The sequence below is a fragment of the Pseudopipra pipra genome, chromosome 2 (genome assembly GCF_036250125.1).
Source record: "Pseudopipra pipra isolate bDixPip1 chromosome 2, bDixPip1.hap1, whole genome shotgun sequence".
In the NCBI taxonomy this organism is placed as follows: domain Eukaryota; kingdom Metazoa; phylum Chordata; class Aves; order Passeriformes; family Pipridae; genus Pseudopipra; species Pseudopipra pipra.
This window is the reverse complement of record NC_087550.1, coordinates 55,312,757-55,326,045: the sequence shown is the minus strand read 5'-3', so window position 1 is coordinate 55,326,045 and position 13,289 is coordinate 55,312,757.

Genomic DNA, 13,289 nt, shown 5'->3' with positions numbered 1-13,289 from the left:
TTCCTGATGTCAGCATCTTTTCAAAATCTCAGGAAGAGTGTGACAGAAACACATCACATTCCTTCTAAACTTTTACAAAACAAAGAAAAAATGCATCTTCTGAAAGATGCTGACATGTGAAACTGTCCTCTTAATAACCATGTGTGTGGTGCAAGAGTATACTTGCAGCAAACAACCTTTGCAGTTATTTAAATACTTCAGTTCCATTTATTGCTTTGTCTGCTTCAGCAATGTAGAATACTCCTTTAAATAGAAGAAATGTCAGTTTTGGAAAATGGGCCACTCAAACCTTTGGTTATAAAGCAGGAGATCTTGACAGGAGATGCTTTTTTTTCTTGCCTTTTTCTTTTTTTTTTTTTTTCTCCTTGAATGGCAGATTCCAGTACTTTGCCTCAGTATTGCAGATTATCCTCCTTTCAAAACTGAGGAGATATAATTGGACAGAGCCAGCTGAGAGGGACATATACAATGAATTTTAACCTATTCAATTTTCCAATCCATTTGAATTTTTGCAGCCTTGGAGACAAACTATGCTTTTGTTGTGCAGGAAAAGATTTAAATATTACTGAAAACCCATTAGGAACAGTTAGAAAGTCTTTTCAAAACTGTAAAAAGTTGTATAGATATATATGGAGTAAATTTTCAGTGCAGTGTGTGTAGACTTAGATCCAAATTGGGTAATTTTAATAAATAACATTAATAGCAACTGTTATTGAATGTAGGCATGTGCTGCACAGACTATTGTTACAAAAAAAAAAATTAGTCATAAAACCATATATAATAGAAAAATACAGCAAATGTTTGACAGGGTTTTTTTGTTGTTGGTTTGGCTAGTTTCTTTTCCTATACCAAGTTCAAATACCTTTTTCTCAAGATTATTATGTTTATGAATGGTATTATCACTAAAGTGTGGAGTACAAATGTTCTAGGGTGGATGCCTAACAGTGTATATGACATAGCCATGTTTTTTGTGCTAATGTAGCTGTAATAAAAGTTCTGATTTGAATCTCAATCACGATGGCAGATGTTTTATAGCTTCCTTAATGTTCGTATTTTCTAGAAGTGATCTGAATATATGGTCTGAATATGTATTCTTAGTTAAGAATAGACCAGTAGAACACCAGACTCCTTAATTTGGGAAAAAACTCTGCTCCGCAAGGAACAGTTTATGACTTTTCATTATTTCTGTAGTCCTCAAAGACTTCCATGCAACTACTTTACAAGGTGTAGAGAAGTCAGTATAATAGATATATTTGCTTTTTAGTGAAGACATGTTTCAACACTGAAGCTACTGGACACAGGTGAAAGTAAATCAAATAGCTTTAATGACAGAAGGCACAAAACCATCTAAAAGATGAAGCTCAAAGTCTAGCAGCACTAAATATTTTATCTTGCTTATTCTATGCTGTAATTGCCTTGAGTTTAAATTTGGATGCTATAATTTTTAGACATCATGACAACAGGTGAAAAGAACACAATCCTTGTTTTCAGCTTTTATAACTATGAATTGTGGTCTATTGTGGCAGTCAGAATTTTGTTTTAATATGTATAGGAGAAAAGATTGGAGAAATAAGAAACTTCTCCTAAACCCACAGTTGTAATTTTTTCCCCCATATCTAACAGAATAAATGGTCTGATTAGTTTCCAGCACAGTTCAGGAGAGGTGTTTGGTTCAAATATCTGTTATACATTTCAGGGTGCCACAGTGGTCATGACTATTTATGTGTAGCTGCAACTTGAAAAGGCAAACTAACCCCAAACACTACAGGAAATGCCCACAATTACTCTTAGTAAAAAAAATTCCAAAGTTATACTAAGGGAAGAATCATCTTTGTCCTTTCATTATGTATCCTCTGCCTGGTAGATGGCTATCTACTCTATCAAAATACTCTGTTAATTTCTTTACACATATTAAAGTATTAAGCAATCTATCATAATCACCGCAAGGTAGATGGTGCTATAAAGAGGGGAGCTAGGGTGGTTAGTCCCAGGAAAGTTTCCTGCTGAGGGACCAATCGCAGCTGTTCTTTTTCGCTCCTGTGAAATTAGATATTCACAACAGCCGGAAGCTGTTGGCAGTTTTAGTTGTGTGTGAGAGCATGAGAGAGAGAAGCTGGAGGGGTGGATGGGGGCCCCTCATAACCCAGGGGGGACCCCTGTGCCCCTACAGCCCTGGCTCGGCCAGGGCTGGAGGCAGCGTGTAGGAGTGTGTGTGTGTTGTGTGTAAGAGAGAATCGGAGACGCGAGGGGTGACCAGGGGGGCCACTGAACCTGGGGAGGGCCCCCAAAACTGGGGGGCCCCCGGGCCTCCTTGGCCTTGATTCAGCCAGGGCCGGGGTGGTCTCCTCGCCAGTTCTCTCCCTCCACTGCACAGGAGAGGCGGTTGGAGTGGACTCGGAGGTCAGCCAGAGGAGTTGTAGCTATCTGCCCCCTACAGCGGGCATGCTTGGCATTGGAGCTGAGCCAAGAGATGGACCAGAGAGGTCTGGAGCCTGGAGAAGTGGCTGTAATATATGCAAAAGCTAGAAGAGCTCTAAGCTGAAGGAATTGGAGACGGGCCAGAGGGGCTTGGAGGTGCCATACGTTGGGTTTGAACGTGGGCTACCGAAATTGAAAGCTGCAGCAGCCAAAGAAGAGAGAGCCAAACAAGAAGGTTTTTCTGGGTAAGGACTTTTTGATGAAAACTATTTAGGATAAAAAGGACTGAGCAGAGCCCCAGGAGCCTGCAACCTGGAGAATGAGAACGAAACATTCTCTGGGAGGAAACCTTCACGAAACCAGGGAGGAAGGACTCAGAGCTGACTCCCTGGACCTTTTCATGATGAAGACCTGGTGAAGTGAGTGTTTCCCTGGCAGCCCAGGATGAGACCTCAGTAGGAGCTGAGAGCTGGTGGGGGTGCATGAGAAACCCCTTCCCTGATACCCCAATGAGAGAGAGACTTTTTCACTATCACCCTGAAGACTTCTCCTGAACTGATGTGGGAGGGGTCAAGGGGTGGTAGGAATTGTGTCAATATTGTGTATATAATTGCTTTTTAGTTTCTATAGTAAGAGTGTTTATTATGTATAGTAATAAATTGTATATAATTCCCTTCCCCCATACTGAGGTGTGCCTGTCTGAAAATTTCTCTTTGGTGTTGAGGCAAATTGTGAGGGGAGCTTGGAGATTGGATTTTTGTGGGGGTAGAACCCCTACACTTGTGCATGAAGATTTTAAACACACCACATGAAGAAGAGAAAATATCACACAAGTCTGTTTTCTAACAGTGCCCTAGCTATTAAGAGAAGCTGTTGGACTGTAACAGAGGATTGAATGTTCTTCAAGATGACTTTATGTGTCAGATGGTAGTGTCCTAGGCTTTTTTTTTTTTTTTTTCACAAATTTCTACATTTATACCATATTCTTTAAATCCAAACCAGACGAAAGTAAAGAAACAGTTTCATCATATGTTCTCACACTACTTCCAGAGATCCCGCATACTCATATGACCTGCTATGTCCTACTCCAGGCAGCCATGTAAGACTATGTCAGGAGCAAAGAATGGGCAGGTAATGACACCTAAACATTAAACACAAATGGGACTTTCTGATAAAATATCAAATGTTAGGTTATGACTTCTGGGCAGTAATGTGCAACCTTCAAGGAAACGATCATCAGTGCAGTCAGCTGCCAGACAAAGCATAGCTCTCCCTTAATATTTAAGTAGATAAAGTGTCACAGTTTTCTCTTGAAATATGAAAAAATGGGTTCAGAATCTTTCTTTTATGGCACATACAAAAGCTTTCAGATGCATGCTGCATCTATCGTCCTGGCTGGAATAGTTTCACTTTGTGTAAATAATTAAATATTCATAGGAACAGAGAGTGTAAAAATAACTCTGTGTGAGAGAAGTTGTGATGGTTATGTGGGAGAAGAATACCTCAGGATAAATTCTCTAAGATAAGCAAAGCAGATTTGGACCAGGGCACCCTCACGATAAACAAGTGTTCTGAGCTTGAGGTATAGCATATACTGCTTTGGGGCTGTCTCGTTGTAAATTATTCTAAATTGATGGTTTTTTTCTCATTCCAGAAAGAAAGAATTTTAGGCATTTCTGTAATTTTTATATGAAGTGGAACAACTCTTCTCATTTTGCTTTTATGCAACAACTCTTCTCATTTTGCTTTTATGCAATTTGTTAAATTTCCCCTAAATTATTTCACGGCAGTTAAAAAAAATGTAAGAGATACAGAGGTGCTGTCATTATTGACCTGTGTAGTCTTATAGTCTTATCTCTATTAACATTTCTAGCCCTTGACAGCCAACCAAGTGAGGAGGGGGTGGTGCCAAGAGCAATTGAGGGATGTTTAAACAGTCCCAGGAAGCTCAGTAAACAGGAGTGGGCAAACATAGGCCATAACACAGCAGTTTGCATGGCAGTTCATGCAGGCACAGTGATCAGGAAGGGCTCACTTCTGACCATCCAGGAGCAGCCAGTAAAAAGACTCGGTAGCTGGTAAGGAAGAGCAAAGAGATCTTTTCAGCCCAAGTCTTACTAGTATATTAGTATATTAGTATATTAGTATATTAGTTTAAGTTTCCTCAGTTATGGTGTTGATGTGCCATAAAGCTCAGTCCCTTGTAGCTGCAGGAGTCACTGTACCAACCGTATCAGAGCCCTCCTGTCAGCCAGACCTACTGATGGCAGATGCAGCTCTCCAGGTCACAGGTTGCCAGGAGTGCCTGATGACTCTTTGTGAGACTGGGGCAGACAAACAGCTATTTTGCAGAAGGTGTGCCATGTTTGAAGAGCTGTGTTACCAGGTGAAGAAGCTATGTGGAAAAGTAAACAGGTTGGGTAGTGTTCAAGTGAATGAGAAAGAGAGACACATTATATTCAGAGAAGCTGCAGTTTCAAGACTCTTGGGAGTCTTGAACCTTCATTGTAGTGGAGAAACAGATGGACTCAGAGTCCTACAGGGTAATTAGTCAGAGGACTGTTGGTCAAGGGTCTATTAAAAGATGAAGGCTGGAAGCTGGTCACTGCACATACCAGGAGGAAAGTTGCTCCTCCTTCTCAAAATCTGACAAGTAGGACTGGTACCTTCTGCAAGGCTCTGGAACTAGAAGGTTCTGGAACTAGAAGGCCTGACAACTGATGAGGTGTGTGAAGGTCCTTCTAGTGGGGCCTCCTAAAACAACAACACCTGTACCCCACATAAAGACCTCCTCTGTTAAGAGGAAAAGAAAGGTTATTGTAATAGGAGACTTCCTTCAAAAAGGAACGGAAGGCCCGATATGCAGACTGGACCCAAATCACAGGGAAATCTGCTGTCTCCCAGGCACTCAGGTAGGGGACATCACTGGAAACTCTCCAGTCTAATAATGCTTTCTGATTACTATCTGCTAATGTTTGTTCAAACTGGCAGTGATGAAATAAGAAAGAAGAGTCCAAGGGTAATCAAAAGAGTCTTCAGGGCTCTGGAATGATTGGTAGAGGGATCAGGAGTGCACAGTGGTTTCCTTGATTCTTCCATTAACGAGGAACAATATTGATGGGAATAGGCAGATCCATCAGGTCAATACGTGTCTCTGAGGTTGTGTAACTGGAAAAATTTTGGGTTTTTTGACCATGGGGTGATCTACTCAACACCTGATCTACTGACAACCGACAGGATGCATCTATCTCAGAGGGGAAAAAGAGTTTAGCGCAGGAGTTAGCAGGGCTTGGCAGAGCTCTAAATTAGCTTGGAAGGGGGAAAAGAACCAAACCAGGCTCACCAGTGATGAGCAATGGGATGGTGTGCCAAAACTTCAGGAAACAAGCATTAATGGGAACCCTCAATCTGCATCACAAGGTATTGGGTACAATGTACCACACATGAAATGTTTCTACACCAATTAATGCAGCATGAGGAACAAACAAGAGGACCTCAAAGCTTTGACCCAGTCCCAGCAATATGACATCATTGGCATAAGTGGGATGAGACCTGTGACTGCAGTGCCCTGTTGGACAGTTACAAGCCCTTCAGGAGAGTTAGGCAGGCCAGAAGAGGCAGAGGGGCGGCACTGTGTGTAATAGAAGGGTTAGAATGTATGGATCTCACAGTTGACACTGACATAGTTGAGAGACTCTGGGTAAGAATAAGGGGGGCAAACAAATAATGTGGATGTCGTTGTGGAAGTCTGCTATAGACCTCCCAGCCAGGACAATGACACCAACAGATTATTCTTTGAGAAACTAAGGGACACTTCCAGGTCAACTATCCCTGTCCTTATGGAAGACTTCAACTTGCAGAAAATTAACTGGGAGCATCACAGAGCTGGTATGATCTGGGCCAGAAGATTTCCAAAAGATCTGGATGCCAACTTTATGAAAGAGGTCCTAAGGGAGACAACTCAGAAATATGCCCTCCTCGATGTGCTCCTTGTCAACAGAGAGGATCCCATGATTGAAGTGGAGATTGGTGGCCATCCTGGAGTTTAAAATCTCTGTTGACAAGAGCAAAAGTGCCAACAAAACCTCAAGTCTGGACATGTTTTAGAGTATCTTTGGTAGGATCTTAAAGAATGAATCAGAGTTTTCTTGTTATTTTTTATGTAACCTGTCAGGTATACTTCAACTTACAAATATATTAAAAAGTAAAATAAAACAAACAAAAATGTTGATCCATTTCTCAGGATAGAAGGGCATCTACAGAAATTTTTGGTTTTTCTCTATGTATTTTTAGTAGAATTTAACCTTGATTTCTTTCTCACTTACCAAATTGATTGTATTAATTAACACTTTATCACTCCCAGGAGTATCTGCTATTTTTTTGAAATTAAGAAGACATCTCTTTTTTTATTTGAGTAAAAGAAAATAAGATAAAGTGAAAGATATATGAATGCAAAAATTCAAATTCTCTTAACCATTCCAATCATATCAGCTGTAAAGTGAGAAAAAAGGAGAAAGATTTATTAAAGAGACATTGGTTTACATTCTATCAGGCATAGAGGCTAGTAGAAACCTGGTGATATGCAGACACATACATACTGTTTTGATTAACTAACCTATAATCTTATGCAATCTGCAAACAAGAAATATGACTCTTAGCACATAAGATTCAAGGGAGAATTAAATATTGTATTTCATATGCTTTTCACCTAGATTTTGGAGAGCCATTTCACACACTGCTTTGTGAATTGCTAGCATTATATACTCACTGGGTCTGTTTTACAGCATAGCCTGCAGTGGAATGAAGAGACACCTGAACCACCATATGTGCCAGATTCAATGAAGTCTGAAAAGCACTGAGTTCAGCATGAGCCTATTCCTTCCACTCATGTCATCACAATACAGTCAGCTCTCCATCATCAACGTTAATTGGAGCCTGGGAGAGTTTCAAAAGCAGAATTAATACTATGGTTCCCACAGTGAGCTAACTTGCTTAGGATCAGCCTCACAAACAGTCTATTTTGCTTTATGAAAGATGCTATGCTGTCCAAATGTATGGAGCCACTTTGAGTCTGAAGCTGTATCCAGCATCTAAACCAATGAGCCCTCCAGATAAGCCAGAGTGCATGGTGTGAAGACATCTGGGATAGCTCTCAATCACTGGCAAGGGCTCAGCACAGCATGGAAGCAGTTATAAAGCTTCTGGGCCATTGCACTCCTGTGGCTCTATACTTGGTGCAGCAATCTGTGCAGCACTTGTACTGGCCTGCTTAGATGAGCTGGGATCTTTTTGCACCTCTGGCGTGATTTAGCTACAGCATGGATAGCTACTACTCAGATGATGCAAAAGTTACTGAATTTGAGTTGCCTCTGATCAGCTGTTGATGTTAATGATGTATGCATCTGAGCTACTCAGCCCAATTCCTTGTATGGTCAACTGAGAAAAATAACAGCTTTTGGGTTGTGATCTATTTCTTTATAATCCTGATGAGAATTGCTCTTCGGTTTGCGTAATTCTCTGCACTGAATAAAAGAAGCCTCCAGTGTCTATCTCAAATATGGACTTATAACACTGATGTCTAGAGCTAGCTGGCATCATCCTTAGCACCTACCAAGCCTTAGTATTTTAAAATGCGTTATGAAACATTTCTTGTAGAAAGAACATAAAAAAACCTCACTTTGCATTTATGAATTGACATAGGAGGGACATATTTTGCATATTCAGAGTTCTCAGAAGCTGTAGAGAACTGATGTTATTTGACCCCGTGAGACATGCATTTGCGTTGTCAATTTAGGAACGAGCAGAACATACCTTTTTATGGCACTGATATAAAATACAACAGTGGGTTCAGGACAAGGATCCTGCCTATGATTAGTTCATAACATCAAAGCAAAACCACTTATTTTGTGAGTAACTTAGGCACCTGTGACACTGATCTAAAATGTTAGATTATACTACTGTTTAGGTAGTTATGGATGCAGAGGGAAATATGTAAACTCTTAGTTAATTGAGTGGATAAGAACTACTTCCAAAGGATAGTTTTAGAGTAATGAGCCTCAGCTAAGGGCAACATATGATAGGCTTGTAAGTGCATGCACATACCATATTCATCCCGAGAGTTGCTAAGTACTCAGCCCTGAACTTGAAAAATGGGGTAATAGGACTGCTGCATACAGCACTTTACACATTCTTGAAACAACTTTGTTTTGTTGAGAATAAAAATTAACAAAAAATGGGATTTGAGTCAAGGAACAAAAGGGGGGAAGGGAAAAGATCAACCTCACTTCATTTCCCATTTTCAAAGACAAAATATCAGACTGCTGAAATGTGCTGTTTTGACACCTTCAAACTTCCAAATTAGGAACAGCAAATCCTTTTAAGAGAAAATAATTTTTTTTGGCCACATCTAAATTGTAAATATCATCCTTATTATTTTAGCTGGAGATAGTCTGAACACATGATTTATAAGTGAAGCATTTGGAAGTTTTCAGACACCTACAAAAAACATGCAATCAACTGGCTATTACTTATTAATATCACATCAATTAAAATTGTTTTGTAAAATATTAAATTAATTTTTAAAGAATACAGCGCTAAATTTGTACACTACTAATTTACATGATAAATAATATTGATCATAAGACTTTTTGTTTGGTTATACGTCTATTGATTTATAAAACTTAATGAGCTGCTGTAATACAATGTTTTATTTTTGAAATAAATGTCATGTCACAGCTAGGAAACTGTTTGGATAAGGGTTTGATACAACGAAGACTGTATGTTTTGATCTTTACACTTGTTTTCAGACAGCAGTACATCACTGAAAGAGTGTACCTCAACACCAGCTTTCTGGGGCTAATAAAAATTATGCAAATTGTACAGTAACTGTGATGGTGTGACTCCAGCCAGCAACTAAGCTGACCCAGTCACTCTCTCACTACTTTCTAGCAGGATGGGTGAAAATCAGAAGAGTGAAAATGAGAAAACTTATGGATCAAGATAAAGAAAGCTGAAAATGTGAAGCAAAGCTGAATGCACAAGCAAACTAAAATCAGGAGTTCATTCAGTACTTCCCATCCACGGGCCTTTTTCAACCACTTTCTGGAAAGCAGGGCCTCAGCATGCACAGCAACTACTTGGGAAGACAAATGGCATCACTCTTAATATCCCCCCTTCTTCTTCCTTTCCCTCAGTATTTATTGCTGAGTATGACATGATGTGATATATAATACCCCTCTGGACAGTTGAGATCACCTGTCCTGGCTGTGTCTCCTCTAAGCTTCATGTGCATCCCCAGTCTACTCAGTGCATGGTCAGAGTGGAAAAAAGAAAATCTCAGCATTGTATTAGCATTGTTTAGCCATAGCCAAAATGCTGGTGTGTTATCAACACTGTCTTAATCACACCTCCCTCCTCAAGCAAGGTCCTCTAAAGCACATTACTTGGGTTTGTGTACAGACAGCTTCTGAATATGTCTGGACAAGGAGACTCCATAGCCTCTCTGGGCACTCTGTGCCAGTGGTCAGTCTCCCTCACTGTAAAGTTCTTCCTCATGTTCAGGTAAAACTTCCTGTGTTCCAGTTTGTGCCTGTTGCCTCTTGTTCTATTGCTTGGCACCACCAAGAGAAGGCCAGTTTCGTCCTCTGGACACCCTCTCTCCCATTGGTACGATTCCCTCTGTCTTCTCCATTACAATGTGGATGAACTCACAGAATCGTCTTCCAAAGATAATTATTTTGCCTAAAGCCTACCAGTTAGCTCAGGTAGATGTGAATATTTGAAATTTAAAGTTCCAGGACATTGAATTCAAAGGTGTAAACTACACAAGACAAACAAGAGACTTGGGTTCCACCTTCATGCACTAACCTCCTTGGAATTAACAAAATGTTTCTACTAAAGAGTATTTTCCTTCTACTCCTGGCTTTAGATTCTGGCATGTTGGACTAAACTACTTCCAGCTGTTAAACAAAACTATTGTGTGAAATAATTGCTATGCTTAATAGCCCCCCTCCCCTCGAATCAATATTTTATTTCCCCAGCGTTACAAAAGAAAGGAAAAAATTATTAGTGCTCAATATTAATTACATCCTGCAAGAAACAAATTTAATCAACTTGCTTTATTCTCAGTTGAGTAAAAGAAGACATAGTTTAGAAACAGGAATAGTTTAGCAATTTTCTTCTGCAAGTCTTCGGATAAAAATTTGTTTCTGAAAGTAAAAACTCTCAAACAAAATATTTGTGATTGTGCAATTTAACTGCAGCGTTACACCGTTGTCTCCCCACAGACCTATGTGGTAATGAGTTATCTTCCATGGAGATCCTCCATGAAGATCAAGGAGTAATACTCACCCAAAGGCATGCAGATCCTTGCCAAAGCTAACATATTTGCTGCTTGCAGCCATGGGTCTGTCTCCTTCCCTCCGTCTCTTTGTACAAACAACAGCAGCTTATTCAATTCTCGAGCTGGCTTCATGCTTCTTTCCATGAGAAGGCTGCCTATTGTCTCAGCTAGTATTTTTAGTACATTTAGTATATCTAGACGAAACTCATTTTCTATGGTGTTTTCTGAAGCAGCTACACTAGCACTTTGCCTCTTATATATTGGGCATTATGTCACAGTCGGTATATTAAAGTGGTGACATTAAAAGATAGCGTGGGCTGGATCTAGTTAGTGTTATCTTCAAAGAGGCAGCTCTGAGCTGATCCTTGAATTTTCAAATAAGATTGGCTTTCTTAGATGTGGGGAAAATGTCTCAATTTTGTCCTGATGGTAAATTTCAGCCTTGAGCTAATTTTTTTAAAAAATTACTTGTCTACGAAAAAACAAGAATCAGTTATAGGTTTATAATTATAGCAATGTTTGAATATACTGTTGTGACTTGCCTTTATAGAGAAGCTAGTAAAGTATCCCCTACAGTAAGCTGCATTTTTCATAAATACCAAACTTTCGGGGATAATTACTGCAAAGCACTTGGATGCCTGAAGGCTCACGTCTTTGTGAATGGAACCAGCAATGAGAAACAGACATGGAAGAGCCACGCATTTCTCATGAGTGTCTGTCTTTCCCAAATGCATTCATTCTAGCTTGTTCTTCAAATCCACTTTAAAAGGCTTTTTTATCCTTTATGAATTCAGAACATCATTAAACAATCACTGCTTTTCTTGTTTGAACAACACACTCCTCTCAGTTCTAGATTTAGTAATGAAGTCTAAAATTTCTGAGATGAGACATTTTATAAATGAGCCATCTCTCTTAGCTGAGAAGATTTTGTTGTATGATTTTCATCTTCTTTTTGTTTTTCTGTGGATGGATGAGTCAAGTAAAGATTATCAAGTGCCAGTGTCGATTTTGCCTAGTACTGTTAATATAGCTGAATATGTTTGTTTTCAGGATTACCTTTCAAAAATGTAATTGAACAATCTCTGTAGGAACTGACAGCTTATATACAAACCTTCTGCACACAAATATTTCCTCTTTCAGTTATGTATTATCTTAAGCCTGTGTTTTTGTACTTTCTCACTTCCTAAAATAATCTGTTGAGATCTTTGTTTATTTCTGCTACATCAGATATTCTCTCTAACGATAGTCATATATTTAATCTCCTTTTCCTTCTTTTTTTACCTGTTTATTCTGGCTTGTTATTCACTGAAAGATGATTCTTTCAACAGGGACCACAGGCCAGAATTTTATATTTTTCTACCTTCCTGTTACTTGTGTTAACTGGTGAAGATGTGTGCTGCTAACTATAATGACTTGTATGAATGATGAATTATTGCAATAAAAATAGTTTATTTTACTATGAATTTTCTGTTACTGGACATGTTGTCTTCCAAAATCGCTAATTCCAAAGAAGATGTCAAATTACCAGTATGGAAACAACGGAATTTAATTTATGCTGGGTAGGTGCTAATTTCAGCATTTCTTTACTTTCATTTTTGCGGTTAGCTTACTTTTGTTCTGTTTTTACTGATTGAGGTTTTTTAGAAAAATTCCCCAAAATACTAACTTTGAGAAACACAACTGCACAAGGAAATAATTTATATTTTGTGGCTGATGTGGGATCCAGGTTCAAGTTCAGATACCTACAATACCCAGGTGTCTACACAAAACATGGTCATCTATACTCTTGTATTAGGTCTGGCTGAGATGGAGTTCATTTCCCCATAGCAGCCCTCACAGTGCTTTGCATTGGTAGCTTGAAAGGTGTTAATAACACACCAGTATTTTGGCCACCGTTGAGCACAGCTGGCACAGCATAAGCACTGTCTCTTCAACATTCCCCCCATCAGTAGGCTGGGGGTGGGTAAGATCCTGGGAGGGACACAACCAGGCAACCTGACCCAAACTAACCAAAGGGATATTCCATACCATATGGCGTCAGCTCAGATATAAAAGCTAAGTGAAGAGGAGGAAGGGGGAGCATCTGTTATTTACAATGTTTGCCTTCTGGAGCAACTCCTATAAGCTGAATCCTGCTTCCCAGGAAGTGGTTGAACATCTCTTGCTGATGGGAATTAGAGAATAAACCTACTTTTTTTTTCCTCTTTGCCTGTGTGTGTGCAAACTTTTGCTTTTGCCTTTGCTTTAGTAATTTGCCTTGTCTTAACTTATGAGTCTTTTTCCATCTTATTTTCACTCCCCTGTCCACCTGGGAAGGGGAGCAATAGAGCAGCTTGGTGGGCACCAAGGCCAACCCCCCACAACTTTCTCTCGAGTAGGTGGAACAGATTGCATTTCTGGGTTAGCAGTTACAGAATTTCTTAAGTGGCAGTACAAAACAAATATCATCTATGGAGGATAGAATTTTTTTATTAATAATATTGTCACTTAAAATATTGATGCCCAGAAATGCAAAAGATGTAGAACAGGC